Source organism: Mastomys coucha, unplaced genomic scaffold (assembly GCF_008632895.1).
Source record: "Mastomys coucha isolate ucsf_1 unplaced genomic scaffold, UCSF_Mcou_1 pScaffold21, whole genome shotgun sequence".
Classification (NCBI taxonomy): domain Eukaryota; kingdom Metazoa; phylum Chordata; class Mammalia; order Rodentia; family Muridae; genus Mastomys; species Mastomys coucha.
This window is the reverse complement of record NW_022196904.1, coordinates 85154267-85174104: the sequence shown is the minus strand read 5'-3', so window position 1 is coordinate 85174104 and position 19838 is coordinate 85154267. Positions and strand designations below refer to the sequence as shown.

Here is a 19838-nt window from a genome sequence, read left to right as displayed (position 1 = left end):
GGGCTTGTTAGAGCACCTGGGAGTGGAGCTTCCTCTGGGTGTTGTGGGACTGGCTGCAGAGCTTGTGCACAAGTTCTGCTCAGGACACCAGCCCAGGAGACCGGAACGAACCCCGGGCCACTGGGCTGGCATAGTTCCTGTGTGCCTGGTCCCGCTGGTCCCAGTTACTCCCAGTGTTGGGACAGATGTTGGGTCCTCCTCACCTCTGATCCTGGGAATGTCAGAGCATCTGGGAGTGGAGCTTCCGCTGGGTGTTGCAGGACTGGTTGCGGAGCTTGAGCCCAAGGTTTACTCAGGACACCAGCCCAGAGAGGGGGTGCTTCCTCCTTTACTCCAACCCAAAGACAAGTGTCCCAATATGAAAATATGAATGCTGCCTCATTGCTCAATCCCCAGCTCCAGTTTCAAGAGTTGGAGAAGAGGTGAGGGAAATTCTGGGTAAGTTACAGAGGATCATAGGATCAACTTTTAGTTCTGGGCATGTCTGGCTTACTAGTTACTTCCTCATTGCTGCCACAAAACATGGAGGAGGGATTTAACCTGTATCATTACTTCAGGAAGCTCTCACTTTATTATAGCGAGAATGGCATGGGGAGAATGAGTTAGCCCATGTCACTGGGAGAAGGAAGCTAGTCACATTGTAGTGGTCTACCAGGAAGCAGAGTGTTCAGACCTGAAGCGGAAACAGGTATGTATTCCAGGACCAACCTTAATGATTTATTTCCATCACTAGGCTCCATTCTGAGATTCCAAAATCACCAAAACCAGTGTGACAAGCTGGAGAGGGATGGAAGAACCTGTGGGGACATTCCACATTCAAGTTACACGGCAAGGTGAGGGAGCAACCTGCAAGGGTTGTGTTTCAGAGTCAGACCACACTGACTGTAGGTATCCAATCTTTCACTTCCCATTCCATCAAATGGGATAATCATATCTGATCCCATGGTGTAGGCATTCCAGATTCATAGCCATATACCACAGAGAAAAAAATGGTACCAGGCAATCTGCCATTAAGTCCTCAGCAAAGCATAGCTGTCTGAAGAGAATAAAGGTTATTCATAGAAAGTAGGTCATTGTCTCCTTAGGGACAACTGTGATTCCTGCAGAACCCGGTCCTTGTCCCAGATGTAACACTTCATAACTGGAAAGTTCCAGACGCCTGTATAACTTACAAATTGATCCCACTTTTGACTGTGCTGGCATTACCTAACTCTCTTCCAGTGTCACAAAGACAAAGATCACCTCTGTTCCTGTCATGTCCGTATGAAGAATTACAGACTGTTTGGGCTTTAAGTTTCTTAATGTTAATGCGATGAAGAAAACATAGTTACAAACTTTCCAATGTTAAAAATGTTCAAGAAAGAAAAACAAATTATTTAGGTGAATTGCAAATGGCCTTGGCATGAGGATCAAAGAAAAGCTCCTCCGATCTGAGCCAGGAGGCTGGAGAAGAAAAGGAGAGAAGGAATACGTCCGTAATAATACCTGGATCTTAAAGGCCTAGGCTGTATACAGTGTAGGCTTTGCAGTCTCTAGGATCTCTGTGGCAACTGCTCTGTTTCCATTTCAACCCAAAAGAAAATATGTAACAAAGTATGAAAAAGAATAATACTTCAATAAAAAACTATTTTTATAAATCAGTCTGCAGGCCCATGGACTGTTCCACCTGACCCTGGAAGTCTATAATATATGTTAGGGTGTATCACTTAAGCTCTTCAAATCTTCCTTCCTGAACCCTAACGCGGGAGATACTGCCAGAGTGAGAACCAAATGAAATGAACCAGTCAGAGCTAATGATTCATAGAGACTCTGCTTACCCTGCTGCTCAAACATGTTTGTGAATCTGCATATCCACTAAATGTGCTTGCAACCCTACACTGAACACTATCAGGATGTTTGCAGTGTGCACAGAGAGATGACACACTAAAGGCCCTCTGTGTGGTCACCGTGCTCTCATAGAATACAGCAACCGTCTGCCTGCCTCTTGGTCAGAGTCTACTTAGTACTACATTTTTCAAGGTTCTAATTCTGTTGGTGACTCTCTTGAGTAAAATGCTCACAAGGTTAGTGTCTAGTGTTCCTGCATGCAAGGAAATTGCTTGGTGTTACATGACCTCTCTCCATCCCTGAGTTCAAAAACCAGGACTCCAAAGTAAATGTTAAATTAGGTATGTTTAAATAGTAACACACATACTATTATGCATTGAAGAGATTATGCATTGAAAGTTGATGGGCAGATGGTGGTTGGAGGCCTGCAGGAACTTCCTCTAACAGCAAAGGGCTGGAATTTGCTAATTCAGAGTTCATATCCACTTTGTAGAACAGAGCTGCCGTGAATAATGAGAATCACCTGTATGAATATGTGGTCCAAGGTGGTAGCTGGCAATCTATTCTAAAACTCGTAGTTAATAATAGTGCTATGACAGGCTATTATTACTGGTTAGTCACAATGTCTTAATGCTATCACTAATTAAGCGTGATAGTTTTGTTCCTGCTTTTATAATTTGGCAAGCGAGTTGCATTACTGTTATTAAATGGTTGTATCTGAAGTCAGCCAGAGAACATGTCCACTTCTTTTTTCCCCCATAACTTTTCATGAAAGGGAACAAAAATAAGGCCTTCTAAAAAATGCTCTCTGAGGGGCTTCTTCAGCCAGAGGCCCGAGACAAAGGATCCTCCTGATCACATCAGTGCAGCAGCGGCCAGGGAGCTGCTTCTAATCATGCCTTGATGCTGGACTCTAGCTTGGGTGAGAACCAACCTTCTGGGGGCCCTCACTTGCCTTGATGGCCTAGCAGACTCTGAAACCCAGGGCCCTCACTCCCTGCTGCCCTAGTTAAAATGCCAGGCTGGTATTTATTTGTTTGTTCCCAGACAGATGCCAATTATAGGGGGTTGGGAAAGAGACAATGGCCCAGATCTGATTGACAACGGCTGCTGAACAAGGGGCCTCTGTGGCATGTTTAATGAAAAGGCCACTGTGTTTTTATTGCATCTATTTGATTTTTAGAGTGTCGTTTATAAAAACAATTCAAGCAGCAGGATTAACTGCTTCTGGGCTGCCTCCTCTCCCTGCTGCTCTGTGGGTGTCCTGCCAGCCCCGCCTCTCTCCACCCCCAGCAGGTTCCTTCCCACACCTTCCAGTGTTTCCTGTGGTCTAAGGCTCCTCTGTGGCTACTACCAATGGCCAAGTTCCCTGGCCCACCTCTCCACCTCCAGCCTGTCCCCAGAGTGTCTCCTCTTCCAGAAAGGGCTGCTCCTGGCTCTGGAACTGTCTTTCCTTCCAAAAGGTTTGGGCGAGTAGAGAGAGCTGAGCTACCTTGTTAACAAGGGAGTGTAAGTAGCCTCCGCGCAAGCACAGCAGCAATGCACCATCCAGAAGGATTCCCCAATGATTTCAATTTTTTTTTTTTTTGTTATTTTTGTAGCCAAAGCAATTTAGCTCCTAGTCCCATAATCCAAACACCACATTATGTGGCGTATGCATTGTACCTAAATAAATTTCTGTCTGTCTGTCCGCCCGCCCGTCCATCCATCCATCCATCCATCTAAATCCAATTCTTATACTTCCCTCCTAAGTGGCTTGATACCATCTACATTGTATCAAATCTAAGAGTGACCAATGGCATCCTATCTCTTCAGTTATTCTTCTCTCCATTCATCTCAATGACCATGGTTCCAGCTCTGCTCCAATATAGTCTTCACTTCTATTACAGCTTCACCAGCTGTTCATGATTCCTCAGCCTAGAATACCTTCCATTTATATTCCCTGACACATACCCACTAATCCTCCAAGGATTTGTTAGGTACCTCCTCCAGGAAGTCTACTGTAATTTCTCCTGTCTTGGGTGGCCTTTCTGTGTTTCTTGGCTTGCACTGTAAAAGCCCAACCAACTCTGTTTTTTGAGAAGAAGCTCCAGGGGCTAAACTCCAATTCCAGAAGGAAAACCACAAAGTCCACTTAAGTCCATCCTATGGCAATTCCTCCATCCCCACTCTTAGCAACAGCCAGTCAGTCTATAACAGCAGAGTGAAGGTACATATTGACAACCTATGATATCCTGCAGAAATAGATAACCCAGCTACTCTGCTTGTCAGGTGGTTTTGCCCCCAGTTGGTTCCTGCAGATTACACTAGAAATACAGTTTTTAAAATACTAATTTGCTGACCCATATTGGAAATTCTTCAAGCTTTCTGTATGCACAATAAGTACTCTGAACCCCTAGATTTGAGGTTCTCACTTCTGACTCGCTGTGACAGTGACGGTAAGAGTCCTTCCTTGTGAATTCATAATAAAGACCCTTGTGTGTGTGTGTGTGTGTGTGTGTGTGTGTGTTTGCATTGGAACTGGCTCCACCATTGTCTTTGTGTGTGTGTGTGGGGGGGTTCCTGCAACTTGGGCATAACAGCATTTGGCATATAGTAGCAGCTTTCTAAAATTGTATCAATTAATATTTGAAAATTCCTGTATTCTAAACATTAAGTTGAATGTTGTCTTTATATCTTAGGTAATTAAACATAATTTTTTCCTAAATTTTCCAAAAATTCAGGCAAATATTATGCTAACAGTTCGCTTAGCATCAATGATTTTTTAACTCCAACACATCTGCATAAAACCACACTCATACCCATTCCCAGAAGGAAAGACTATTTAAATAGCCTACCACAGTGATGTTCTGGTCTCAATAGAAGTTAATTCTAAGTTCCTTTGAGCTTCCTTCTCAGCTCCTTCTGTGGTTCACATTGACTTTAAAGTCTTAATTATGTGATTAAAATCTTGCTCCTTCCTTTTTGACTTTGGGAAGGATCTACCTACACTCTCTTTGGTTATATTCCCTGAATTTTCCTTTCTTCAGAGAAGAGAAGCATTTAGGTTACACCCAAAGTTCTGATGTAAGGCCCTAAGGCTCTAGGGCAGGGATTTCTCAACAGTGAAGGTGGGTGAGCTTTCTTAAATACCATGTCTCTTTCGATGTATCCTAGAGTTAAGTTAACCCAATGGTTCCACATGTACACAGATCCTTATAGCACCAGCAATGAGCCTCTCCCACAAGGCAGAACTTCAGATGTTGATCCCATATATCTCTCTACAATATATGACATGATAAGGATTTCAGGAAACTCTCTCATTACCAACCTTGAGTGCTCATTTCTCTGCAGAGGCCCAGGAAAGCAATGCCTATCTTTAATTGCCCATTTTCAGCTTCACAAGGTACCAGATAGCCTTCTTTGGACATGTTAGTCCCCCAAAGGCCCTATGAGGTCACCTGCCCAGCTCACAGACACTGAAGGGACTTAAGGTAGGGCTTTACTTCAGTATAGCACTCAAAAACTGTCAGGGGCCATGCCCCCACTACTAGTCACATTGGGCCTCACCTATCTGGGCCCACAAGAGTGACCTCACATCCTGTACCTGAAGTCAGATGAACTAGACCAAAAGCCTCCAGAGACCTACTTACCTCAGCAGGTCATATTTTGGCTGTCAGTGCAATCCCACAGCTCCTGCAGCCCAGGCCAATGAGAGACCTGTGGACATCACTGACATGAGTGCAGCTGAAGACACCATATATACTGAAGCTGCCACAGAAAACCTAAACCAGTGCAATCTAACAATCCCCTTGGACACACCACCCTTAGATGGAACAGTCTTTTACTTCAAGAGCCATCTCATAGAACTAAGAGAGAGGTAGCCAGTCTTCCAGATGCTTTCTAGTAATGTGAGAGAAACAAGAAGCATAAAAAAGCCAATCCTCAGCATGGCTTTCTAGCAACAGACCCCAATGAAAATTAAACCAAGGAACTGACTGGCAACCAGGGATGGAGTGTAGAGAATAGAAAGGCTATGAGACATGAGCTCAAATTGTACCTTAATAGTAGCATGCTGTGAGCACTGATATGTGGATAGCCCAACAGAGGACCACTGGGTACATCATCTCTGTGCCTGTGCAACATACATGAACTGAACAATCGTTACCTCTAGAGCTGCTTTGGGGAGTACATGAGTTTAAAGGAAATGTACCAGAATCACACAGTTCCTAATCCCAATCTCCCTAATTTATATTGCCAAGGTTCCAACCTTTGAGACACTAGCCATGTCCTGATGGATTAAGTCTCAATACACCAGGAGCCACAAATGTAATATTGGTAAATTTTACAAGAGAAAAAAATGTTAGTTTTAATATGATGGTTTAATTTTATTTATAACATGGCTTATTTAAATTATTATTCTAATTAATGGTCAAAATAACAACATCAAAAAAATCAGTGTGATACTTGACAATTTCCCCCATGTAGTTTCTTAACCCCATGTGTATTTTGTGTCTATAGTACATATCAATGACGACTAACCATATTTCTGGCTAACATGGAACCCTCTGCTAACCTCAAATTATCCACACAGGTACTTTTTCTACAACTTCTCACATGCTGGTCCTCCATGCCATAACCTCAATGTCCCAACTTACTCAGCTCCCCAAACTTTCAGATCATAGGGTACTTCCTCCTAGAAGTTTCTTCTGGGTCTAGGATCTCTCTCACATATGCCTGTAGCATTTTTATAGCTCTTAAAAACACTCATTAAATGAATTGCTATTGTTTGGATTTCTTCAGCTTTAACTATATCTTGTTTATAGGCGAAGCTTTAATGTCTAGGATATGTTTAGTGCACAGCAGATAACAGTCAATGGAGATGATTTTACTAATTAAAATGAAGATGCCTTCAGGCCTTGCACATAGATCTGCTTGGGGTTGGCTCTAAAGTGAAGAGAAACAAGCTACCCCCTCCCAACACACACATCTACTCACAAGAGCAGAGATCACATAGACATTAGTCCAATTCTACCTCCCAATAAATCTGTGTGTAGCCAAGTGCCTTAACTTGTTAGAGACTCAGTTTAGCATTTAATCAGTGAGACACTCTATCCCAGCCACCCATAATGGTTCCACAGACTGATAAGTGATGTAATATGGTCCAGAATAAGGCTTGGGCCACAAGGAGCTCTGAACATCAATTTCATGAAGTTGAAGTGGCATCAATTACAACTTCTCGCACCATAAGAAAGCATTGGCATTTTATGAGCCATTCTTTAAAGGCAGAAAATTCCTAGAGGGCCATCTAAGCCATGGCCCCTTCCAGCCATAGGAAGTCCAGCAATGTGAGAGTATTAAAGAATTTGGAAACTAGTAAGTTACTGCTCTCTAAATGTAAGACATCTGGTAAACACACATCCTCCACCCACTCGTGCTTCACCCTGGAGTGTTCCTGGGCAGTACTCTTTATTAGAAGTGTCCTGCTTGGATCTGGGTCACATGACATGGAGTCAGGGGGCTTAACCTTCACAGATGTTCCAGAAACTGGTTGGAAAGAATAGGTATTTCCTGGGTCCCCACTATAGACAAGCTGTTCTTTTTGTAATATAAATACTTATCAGAAAGAATCCTGCTTGTCATTCTCCTTGTTTGTTTGAGACGGGATCTTCCTACAGAGCCCTAAAGCTTGCACTGTAGGCTAACCTCATCTACATTTCACCATCTGCCTCCCCACATCCTCCTGACTATTCCTCACCTTTGAAAGAAAGAAATAGCCAGTTAAGCTTCCCCCTTGAGCATGTGACAGAGCCTAGATGGAACCTGGACCCATGAGTCTAACCAGTAGAGACCATATCCCCACAGGTTGACTCCCAAAGTCTATCAGTAATGTCTCCTTAATGCACCTTACAGGCCCCAAACCTATCAAATGTGAAAAACCAAATTTCCAGACATGAATTTATTGGAATTACTGTCAGCAATAAACTTTAACTAGCAGATTAGAGAGACCCCACAAACATATGAAGGTGGTTGTAGAGCCTTGCTCTCTGCAGGGTGGAGATCTACACAGCTCTGAGAAATCCATATCACCAGACAAGAGCCCATCAGTGCTAGCAAAGCAAACCAAGAACTCCTCTGGAGTATGCAGCTGACGGGTGTCAAGCATCAGTTGGGTGAGATGGTTGAGATGGCCAAGCTGGCAACTGCATGATAAAGTTACCTTAGGTACCAAATGTTTAGGTAGGTCTAAGGTGAACAATTAGATAGGGGTTGGGGATTTAGGACAATTGGCAGGAGGGTCCCTCTGCTTAGATAAGGGACCACGTTTGTTTTCAAGTTCCATGAGGAACTGTAGGTGGTGCTAAGCTTGGAATTCTCTCAGATTTACTGAGGCCAAGAGGACAAACTCTAGTCCTGCATGACTGAAGAATGTTTGCTCTTTCATTCTGTCATCATGGAAAGGTCAATATCTTTCCAAAAATTCAGGTAAATGGGGGTCAAGATTTTCTTGTTTGAAGGTACCTACATCGTGGGAGTTTCTGATGTTCTTTTGTTTAAAGTAGCTCCCTCTGTCTCTGTTTATATTTTATCCAGTGAAATCTTGGTCAAATAGATAAACAAGGAGCCTAGCTAAACAGAACAGAGAATGGTTAGGGCTTCCATGTCTACCCCTTCTCTGAGAAGATCCCAGCCCTGAGCAGCAGTGATGTAAAATTGATATATTGACACTCCTGTCTATGATGCTGGGTGATTCTGCTGAAAATTGGTGTGTGTGTGTGTGTGTAGGGGAGGATATTTATATACAAAACCATAGCAACCAATATAGCAGAAAGATGGCTGGTTTGATACTCAGTGGAAAGAAGTACAGTAAAGCTCAAACAGCCAAGGAGGGCAGGGGAGAAGGATCAGTGGCTGAAGGTTTAAGTTCAGTTTGATATCCAGGACATATTGAGAAGTGAGGACCAACTCCACAAAGCTGTGCTCTGGCCTTCGTGTGCATGCCATAGTAAGCATGTAAACACACACACACACACACACACACACACACACACCGAGAAAGAAAGAGGGAGGGAGGGAGGGAGGGAGGGAGAAAGAAAGAAAGAGAGAGAGAGAGAGAGAGAGAGAGAGAGAGAGAGAGAGAGAGAGAGAGAGAGAACTACTCAGGCAGCACTGCATCTATTCTGAGATGTGTAGGCTATTTCTGTCATTATCTCCTAAACAACATCATCCCTTTGTTCTTACAATGGACTGGATATTCTCAGCAAGCAACAGATGATTCTAAGTATCCTGGAGGATGTGCCTAGGTTATAGGCAAATACCATGCTATTCTATATGAGGCATTTGAGTGTCCTTAGTCCTTGCTATTCATGGCTTGCCTTCCTGGAACTGATCTTCCACAGATGCCAAAGGTCAATTGTATTTCCATCTTAGTTCAGCTGTGAATTGTCATTCCCCATGGCATGGCTTCTTGTTCCATTTTTGAATTCATCATTCAGTTACCATGTGACTGGGGGACTTCCCTCTGGCCTCAGTTACCTGGAGGGTGCTGAGTATTCTGGCTTTCATACTGAATTCAGTGGAATCTAGGCCTCCCCTCCTTCCTATTCTTCACTTTATCCAGAACACATCTGTTTTTCTGTTTTGTATCTCACAGGTCTCTATAAAATTCTCTTTGAAGATGGGTGATGGAGGTCAGTAAGTTTGAAATCCCCTAACTGAATAATCTGCTGTGTTCCTCCCTCCCTGACATTCTGTGATTCTCAAAATCACCAGCTCCTAATCCATCTGCAGGAAGAAACAGCTCCCAGTGAAATCTCCAGGGGCCAGGCATGTGTGACTAGTATAGTTGTGCGTGTTATGTTTTTAATTCTCCAACATCTATGGGTGTGTGCCTGTGAGCGTGCCTCTGCTTCTCAGATACAAACCATGTGCAAACATTTTACCTGGAAACATCAGCTGCTCTCAGAGTTATTTATTTATGTGTCAAAAATGCCTGCAGGCTAAGAGGGGTGAGCCTGCGTCCATGCCAGCTCAGCCATGTGCTCCGAAGTCTGCAGGGGAGACAACACTGTGCCCACAGACTGCAAACAAGCAAACCAACTGAGAGAACAGTGCTCCAAGATGAGAAGGGAAGAGAGAAAGCACGCTCCAGGAACCATAACAAACAGTTCCATAAAGGCAGAAAGTACATGCAGAAGGCCCGTGAAAGCCTCCAGCCTCTCATGGGGGGCAACTTGCCCATCCAGACCCATGCCATAGCTACAGCTTCAGACATGGCCTAAGGGTAGAGAGTAGATTATCCTGGCTAATGGGTTATCCTTGCCACCCTGTGTAGACAGGCCTTCTGAGCTTGCTTAAGTCTTCAGAAAGGGGAGTGAATGAGAAGAACACCAGACTGTGAAAAAGCCTAAGTCATCTCCATTTTTCTTGGGATCACATGGGTTTTATTGGAGGAGGAACAGGGTGGAGAACACATGCTGCTCTGATTATATTCTCATTATACCACTGAAAAACTCAGCAGATAAGTAGACTGCAAGCCAGAGAAGCCTGGTAAGCATCCAGTTCATCTCCCTCACCTGAAGTGTAGAAAACCTGATGTGGTGGGAAGTGCTTTGCCCTCCCTTTCTCCTACCAACAGTCTCTAACCCTAAGGAAATCACCTAACTGATGGAATAGATCCCAGGGCAGACATCAGGCCACAGGACATTCTATTCAGTCTTGAGTTCCCCTTAGGAGGTACGGACAAGGATGCTGGAGAGCACTCGTGGACATGGTACTTGTAGGGAAATATCAAGGCCTCTGTGTGTGGTTGTTCAGGGTATATCCTACACTATGGAGTAACTGGGACCCCAAAACACCTCCATCCTCTCTTCCTCGGGCCTCGCTTGATACAGGACTACATGTGTGTAGCAGAAGTATATATTTTTGTTTAGTCCATATAGAAGGGCTAGAAGCACCCCAGTGAGGCAGGTTGTGTGTGGAGAGCACTGAGCAGAGAAAGGAGGAGGCCACCTGTGAGAGGGAGGATTGTAAAAGGCTTCTGTGAAAGATACACATCTCTCTTCTGACCTAAGTCCACTGCCCTGTGGTATGTCCATCCAAAGCATCCGCAGAATAAAGCCAGGGACATCCTTCTTTGGTTACCAACTCAAAGCAGAAGGCCACAGAGCCTACTCCTCTGCTTTCCCATTAGCCAAATTCAGCAATCCCGGGGTTCTCCCAAGGCTTCTGTCACTATCTTATTTTGTTCCACTATGGGGGTTACCCCCCTACTATCTGCCTCCTTCCCAGCAGCCCTGTTTTGTGTTGCTTGCCCACTTCCTGGAGAGAGAAGAAAGAAGACCCGGCCCAGCTACTCTGCCTGCCTCTTGTAAATACCACCCCATTCTGCCCTCCACTCTGCTGCATCCAAAAGGGCTGAAGATACCGATTCTAAATATAGACCCATAGCCATCCTCACGCCCCACTAATATTAGCCCTTCTGTGGAATCCACTGACAGCATCTTTCCCTCCTTTTGGCTATGCTGGTGGGAATCCTTCTACTTATAGGAAGGCTCGCAGGCTGAGCCAGCAAGATTGAGGAGCACACGGAGCCAACTCCCGCCAGAATTCCCCCACTCAGACGGTGCCAGGTGATTTATGGAGCTGGTTTTTCAAACAGGAAATTTATGATTCTGTGGACAGGCTTGGGAATGGGGGTGGAGGGTAGGGGTGGGAATGGGTGGCTCTAGTTAATTGAATTTGTCAGCTTCCAGATGGAGGGGACACTAACATTTGTTGATAATTTTCTCTGAGCCAGATCTGATAGTATCAATTTTCACACACATGGTCTCATTGAATTTTTCCAGCAGAGCCCTGGGAGGAAAAGGCTGTCCTATTTTACAGATGAGGCCACTGAGGCTTACAGAAGTAAAGCAGAGAAGGCAATTTGCCCTATGCGCAATGGCTCACCAAGGTCAAGGTTGGATTTGAACCCAGGGCTTTGTGACTCTATTAAAAAAAGAAAACCACACCCTTCTTCATGCTATCAAATCTCTGTCCTGGTGCTGACAGGGTGTCTTTGGATGATGGTGTGAATATGCTACTTTGCCTTGCATAAGTATGCCCACAGAAGCAAAGTACTGACTTTGGACTCCTAGACTTGAACTCTAAGTCTAAACTTGTCTGGGCCTGACCTGGGATTCACAAAAAAGGAAACTCAAGCATTCATATGGCCCTCACCCTCAGAAACTGCTCTTTTGTTTACCAAGTCCTTTCTCTTCATCCTCCTCTTTCTCCCTCTTTCTTCTTTTTCTCCACGTATAAAAAGGGTCTCGATGTAAAAATGAGGCTGGCCTTTGGTTTTCAACCCTCCTTCCTTAGCCCCCTGAGTGCTGACACTATAGATACAAACAACCATACCTGGCGGTGCAGTTCTTCTACATCTTGATGGTCCAGATTGGAGCACACACTGACCAGAAGATCAGCTCAATAGCTTGTAAGCCCTTCCCACTAAGTAAGTGAGACCAAAACAAACATGAAGACTCACTCTGTCAAAGCAGCATAGTGCAAAATGAGGGCCTTCTGGTGCCCCAGAGCCACTCACAGCAGAGGAGAGAGCTCCAGGAGAGACGGTGAGCAGAAGGCAACGTGTGAGGAAACAGTGTACTAACTGTGTCGTGCTTCTGTCCCCCCTTGTTCCAACAAAGACATCAGCAAGACCTAACAGGATGGTGATGTCATGTTCCAAAAAAAGGTGTAAAGTCAGTGAAAACAGAAGTTCCAACTCAGCTGCACCCTCTGCCCCTAAAGTGAGCATCTCTGGGTACAGTGACTGATGAATGTCCCACGAGCTTATTCTCTGGCAGCTGCAGAATACACACCCAGCAGGGCAGCCCTCTCATCACCAACATCTGGATTCAAGAGTGGGAACTAAACACCAGGGCCTGCTTGCAGCTGGGAAGCTAGAGGGAATTCCCAAGAGCCTTTGGGAAGGATTCCCTTCCCAGACTGCAGACATCTGAGGGATTTTCCCATCACAGCAGCCTCTGAGGATGAAACCTTCAGACTCTAGCCACTTGATGTAGTTTGCTGAAGTTGAGCTGATACTAAAATTGCATTTCTAGAACCTTCCCCGTACTATTTCTCTGAGGAAGGAAACAGGCCCATTAGTGAGTCACTCAAGTGGCCTGTGGCAGTCTCTGGGGAATTCTTTCCATTCACAGCTCCCAAGTGGTACTGAGGATGTGTGTACATGTGTACAAGTGACAGGCAAGCGCAGCGATTCTGTCACTATCAGGAAACCACAAACAACGGGATAGTTTTCAAGGTGAGGCAGGGCTTTTGCATCTCTCAGAACCAATAGAGCCTGAAGGGGAATCTCACAGGCACATCCCCATGCAGCATACCAAAGGGGCACTTGGGAGCTCAGAGATGCAAACATGTGTAATGTGCACACTTGAGACCAGACTCACATGTGCATGGAACAGGAAGTACATACTCTGACACTGCAGATCCTTGCGTGAGCATGAACTATCAGACAGACAGGCAGGCAGACAGACAGGCAGACACACACACACACAGCTCAGCCTTCTGTGTATCTTAAAAGACTGTAGCCTGCAGCAAGGGAAGATGCTCTTCTCAAGCTAGAAGCCCAGTGTATTAGGAACTCTGAAGTTGGGTACCTGCTCTGTAGTATATCCAACCTGATGAGCTCGGAGAACTCTCCCACCTGTCAAGAGACTCCTCTTCAACATGTTTCCTAATCTCTTCTTGCCAGAAGGAATTGGGGCAAGTGTGCCAGGCAGAATCTGAGTAAGAGCCCTTGAGACATTGGCATCTTCTGAGAGGATACCAGATAGGAAGATGTTAAGTAGTAGGCAAGAAGGAAGGACGACAGAGACTTAGCTTGCTCAGGGTCAAGTACAACCTCCTTCTTCCATATGGAGCAAGGTAGGCACACCTGGTCATGATTCTGTAGATGATTATTCAATGAATAAATTAAGGTGCATTTTCAGGTGGACATTAATAAGGTCTTTCCATCTGGACCTGGGCTACTCAGCCCTCAGAAGGATTAAGAGAATGTCCCTCGTAAAAGTGGGGTGGTGAGCAGGGGGAGGGGGGAGGGAACAGGGGTTTGTTCTTGTTGTTGTTTTTTGGTTTTTGGTTTTTGGTTTTTTTGGGGACGGGAAACTAGGAAAGGAGATATTGTATGACATGTAAATAAAGAAAATATCTAATTAAAAAAAAAGATATACAAAGTCTACTGGATCAGCCCAAACCCTTGTGTCATTTTCACATCTATTGCTTCCCAGTGTGTCTTGCTCACTATTCCTGCTCCACTGAGCTTGCCCCTCATGAAGACAGACAGACAGACAGACAGACACAGACAGACACACACACGCACGCACACGCGCGCACACACACACACACACACACACACACACACATACACACATGCTCATGCATGCCTGGGATATCTTTTTATTTTTTGCTCTTTAATTTTGAAATCCTGCAGATTAATTCCAGGATCTCTCTCTCTCTCTTTCTCTCTCTCTCTCTCTCTCTCTCTCTGTTTCTCTCTCTCTCTCTCTCTGGAATGTCTTTTGCTTTCTTCTTTGACTGGTGAACTCTTTCTCACCCTTCAAGATGTACCCCAAGAGTATTCTTGCCAAGGTGTTTGGAGGTCGTGTCCTTCAGAATTAATATTGAAAGCTAACTCCCCAATGCCACAGCCTTAAGAACTGGAGCTTCTGGAAGGTGAGTGGGACATGAGGGATCTGTCCCCATGAGTGGATTAGTGTCTTATAGAAACAGGGATCTAGTTAGGCCCTTACATCCCTTCTCCTGCCACATGGAAATGGGGTCATCCCCTCTAGAGGGCAGAGCAAAAGGGCACCATCTTGGAGGGAAAGAGTGGCCCTCAGCAAACATTAAACCTGCTGACCCTTTGATATTTCTATTGTTTGAAATTCTCCCAGTCTCAAGTGTTTAACCCGGCAGGATGTTTCTCTTCAGGAGCTCCCTTTCTTTCTTTCCAAAGGCACATTTGACAACAACCTCCAAGACCCCCCCAAAAGACCCTCATTCAGCCTTCTATAGTTGTCTGCCCTCTATTAGAAGCTTCAGAGGAGAGGCAGAGTTCATTTATCCCAGAGCCAGGCTGGGAGTGGGCAATCCCTGTGGGCAGGGGTTGTAACTCTAGAGCCTGTCTCTGGACCTGAGGACCCCTTAGCTTGACCTTTTACCTTTGGGTGGAAAGAGAATCATTAGATGTCACAAATGGGAACCAGATTGGGGGGAGGGAGAAGCAAGCTAAGGGCATACACTGCACTAAATTTATCCCTTAAGGTTTCTGCAAAACATATGCCCTCCCCCGAACCTCGGGACACATGCCAAGTTGCGACTGACTCTCACCTTCCCTCATCCTTGCTTGTCCCCCCTGGTCTATGGATCCAGCTACTTCTGTCTCCCTCTACCTTTTAAAGGTTCTCCTCTTGGTGGGGCCAGGGATATGAAGCTTTATTAAAAATACATCCCTCCCACATTACACTGCCTAATGCCCTAATGTGTAGAAGCTGTAGCCCTGTTGTTTGGCTTGGGAAACTGGGGCAACCAGGTTGGGTTAGTAACACAGGAGCTAAAGGTCTTGTCTGCTTCCTCGGGGGAGCCCCCAGTGGATTAATACCAACCAAGTTGACCCACTCAGCAAAATAAATATATAAAATGAGATGATTTAGACTCTTCTTTCCTTGTTGGTTTGTTTAGATTTCTAAAAGGACAGTCAATTCTATTTATATACAGTTAGACAAAAATCTGGAATGAGTAAAGGGTGGAAGGCCAGAAATAAATGCAACTACAGAAACATTTGACTATCCTTATGCATCAAGCATGGTGTTCTGCTTTGAGAAATACAAGTGCAGCCCTAGACTCAGAGACTGCATGGTGGGATAAAACACACACACACACACACACACACACACACACCAAACAAACAAAACCCCAAAACAAAACAAAACAAAAATCGTTGTGCTCACATTCAGTCTCAAAAGCAATGTGACACCCAACATGCCTTACAGTACAGTGATCTTTCCACTGATGCTTCTTGGCAACATGATGAAGGAGACATCATAGTCATTTCTGTTTTGTGGAGGAGGAAGCTAAGGCTCAGAAGTAGATGAATGGTCAAGGATCAAGCTGGCAGTGGGGAGTGGTACTGGTCACTTTAGTTCTCAACACTGGTTCTTCAACATCTGTAACAGGCGTGGACACTTCTTAGATCCAGCTGCCAATAGAGGTCCCTAAAACCTTTGGAGGTCCTTTTCTTTGTATCTTTCTTCCTTTTGTTTGGGGATTGTTGCTTATTTGTTTGTAAGACACATGAAGCCCATGTTGGCTTAGAGCTCACTGTTGTCATTGAGGATGATCTTGAACTCCTGATCTTCCCGACTCTACGTTCCTAGTGATGGGATTACAGGTATGTGCCACCATACCCAGCTTGTGAGACCCCCTTTTCATTTCACTGTCCCAACAACTGGGAAAGTGGAATCCTGCTTTACACATAAGAAAAGCTAGGGTTCAGACCCAGCCTGAGTAAGAGTCAGGGTCAGATTTGAACATCTTTTTTAGTCTAACCTCTTATTTATGTGAGATGGTCTATTAAGTCACAACATATAAGACCTATGCCTATGGAGGTAGAACTCTATGGGAAGGCACCAGGAAACCTGCATCGCATCTAATGGAGATGTATTCAACAACTGAACATAATTTTTGTGACATATTATTTCATTGTTGACTCTTGGGCACTGTTGGACTGCCATTTGGACAAAAAAAGGCTCAAATCCTTAAAACTTTGGATATATCAGGTTAAAAAACACACAGGCCCTTTAGGAGCTGCCTCTTGGGTTTCTTCAAATCACTTTATAGCTCTTTCTTTGAATCCTTGATAATGACTTTGAATTCTAGGACAGACTCTGATCTTATACACCTTGTCCTGCTTGGACCTCAGATATGTAGCATCGATTGCAGGGAAAACTCTTATGTATCCTTCAGGACTCCATGTGGAACATGTTTCTCCTGACATTGTTCAGTCCTGAAGTCTCGCTGCTTATATGTCTATGGTCTCTCATCATGACTAGGTTGCAGCTTTGTCCATGCCTGGGGTTTATTGTTATATAAAGGTATACCTCACCCCATCAGACCAGCTGCTCCTCTGGGACAGGGACTCAAATAGATTCCTTTCTATTTCAGAGTGCAGACACTCTGGTAGAGGGACTGGCACAGGAAAAGAGCTTGATAAATAATTGCTTCACTAACTAATGAAGAGACTGATTGAATGAGTGAGCCAAAGGCCACATATCTGAGCCTCTGTGTTACAAATATTTAGGATTGATATAATCACCTGTATTATATGAAATTGCTGCACTTATAAAAACAATCTCAGATGCCTGTTTTCTGTAACAAGCCATTTAAGACAAGAATATTCCTTTCCTAATTTCACATGTTAAACAGTAACAAAAAACAAACCTGGGTCTTTGGTCAACCCTCTAAACACTAAGCTATTAATAGAATGTTTTGATTTTCTTGGATGACCCTGATGGATTCCCCAGGGCAGTGGTCTGTTCCACATGTCTCCTATCTGTGATGGGGGAAAGTGTTCTTCAGCAGAGAATCTATTTAGACATCTGCACTGAAATAGTTGCAGTTATTTATTCTTTAAAAGCAGAAATCCCATCTGTTCTACCCACCCCAGTCTGTGGTTAAGGGCCTGGCATAACGGCAAGAGATTTACAGTTCTGCTCATGGAGAAATGTTCAAGATTCAATTCAACATCAGGTTTTTGTCTTCATTGACTTCTATTTCTTTCTGATACAAGCATATGAAAAGATATAACTGTGAGCTGTCAAAACCTTTATGCTCATCCCAACTTTTAAAGTTTTCAAGAAAGAAGCAGGTGTATACAAACACTTTATAAAGTCTTGCAAGGAGTAGAAGGAAGAACCCTTTCCACGCCATTTTCTGATTCTGATGCCAATGCTGACAGACAACACAAAAGAAGACAAGTACAAGTCAATGCAATCCATAAACTCAGATACAAAAATTCTCAATAAAATACTATTGAGTTGGCATAAAACACAGAATGGATTATGCATCTTGGCCAAGTTGTCTTTCTCTAGAGATGTCAAAGTGGTTTCTCATGCAAAACCCAGTCAATGTTTATATACTGCATTAACACAGTAAAGGACAGTACCCCACACTCAGGTCAGTAGACACAGGGAAAACATTTCACAACACTCTTTCATGACAAAGGACACACAATAGACTAGGAACAATAGTAAAGCTCCCCTTGATCCAGACCATCTGTGGAGTACTCATAGCTAACACTAGACTCTGGGTGAACAATGGAAAGTTTCCCCTTAAGATTAAAAACGATACAAATGATTAACTCATAATATTTCTCATAAACACCAGACAAGAGGCTAGAAGATAAATTAATCAAGAAAAATGAACAAATGCATTCAGATTGGCAGAAAAGGAGAAACTGCCTCTATTCATAGAGGACAAGATCTTATGGGTAAAAAAAAAAATACTAATAATCTCTGTCTCTCTCTCTCTTCTTCTCTCTCTCTCTCTCTCTCTCACACACATACACATACATAATACACACACACACACACACACACACATACACACACACACACACACATAGAACTAATAAAACAAGTTGATCAAGATGGCAGTCTGTAAGATCAACAGACAAAAATCAATATATAGTGTATAGAAAGAAATAGTCTGTGATCAGTTCAAAGATGCAATCAAGAAATCAACTTTATTTGCAATATTATCCAAAGGTAATAAAATAAGGACACATTTAAGAAAAGAAATATAAAACCTGCATATTGATTAATTTTTTAAAAATCATAGAAAGAAAAGTTTAAAGTCTTCATTAATTGGGGTGATAACCTTATATTCATAAACTGAATAATTTTATATTGGAATTAAAATTTTTATTTTGTTTTATTTTTAAAAACTGACAAATTTCTCCTAGAATATATGTGTAAATGCATGAGACACAAAAGACTTAACCTTGGAAAACAAGAAAAAGTTTGAGGAACCCACACCTCTCAACTCTATAACTGCTCTGCAGGGACAATAATGAAGACAGGGGTCACCACAAGGATAGAGATGAGTGGAGTAAAATGGAGAGATCAGGAATAAAGTCTCACATTTATGCTCAATTGATTTCTGACAAAAGTACCAAGACTATTGAATGGGAAAGGAAAGTCTTTCCAATCAATGTTTCAGAGATAATTGGACATCTTCATGCAAATGAGTGAAGTTGGGCTCAGACATCATTCAAGATACAAAGCTTAACTCACAGTGGATCACAGGCCTAGATGTAAGAGATAAGAGTATTAGAGGAAAACAAAGGACTAAAGCTATGTGATTTCGGGAAAGCGGTCGCCTATTTGATGTGACACAAAAATCACAGGCAACAAAAGAGAAATGGGATCTAAATTGGACTTCATCAAAAATTTTAAAAACTTGCCTTTCAGAGCATATTCTCAAGAAAGCAAAGGGAAATGACAGCTCATAGAAGGAGAGAACATACTCTCAAATTATGGACAAATGACTTAAATCAAGAATATATAAAATCTTACAGCAATAAAACAGACAAGCCCAATAACAAATGGGCAAAGAACTAGAATAAACATTTCTTCAAGGGAGTTTTTTTAAATTGCCATAGTCACACGTAAAGATGGCATTATTAGTCATTACAAAATCCAAATAAAAACCACAAGATACTACATTAAAAACCTCCAGAATGTCTAAAAAAAGATAGATAATAAAAAGCAGTGAGTAGAAAGGATGTGAAAAATTAGGAACTTCATGCATATCTAGAGGGATTACAAATGGCATAGCTGCTCTTGAAAACTTGTTGCCCGTTCTTGAAAATATTAACCATGGAATTACCATAATGTGGGACCTAGCAACTATCACTCCAAGGCTATACCTAAAGAGTGAGGACCTAGCAATAGCATCCTCTGGACAAA

General features: G+C 43.3%; 1 protein-coding gene across 7 annotated transcripts in view; it reads right to left on the bottom strand.

Moving 5' to 3' along the window:
- Window positions 1-19838, bottom strand: part of Tenm4 (teneurin transmembrane protein 4) — a 702050-nt gene that overhangs the window by 530875 nt on the left and 151337 nt on the right. Inside the window, exon 1 of one of the 7 annotated variants that reach the window (XM_031387405.1) lies at window positions 5460-5478. The exons of the other annotated variants lie outside the window; for them this stretch is intronic. The gene's annotated coding sequence lies outside the window, so the exon portion shown is untranslated. Of the gene's footprint in view, window positions 1-5459; window positions 5479-19838 lie in introns of those variants that run through there. 7 annotated transcript variants of the gene reach the window in all.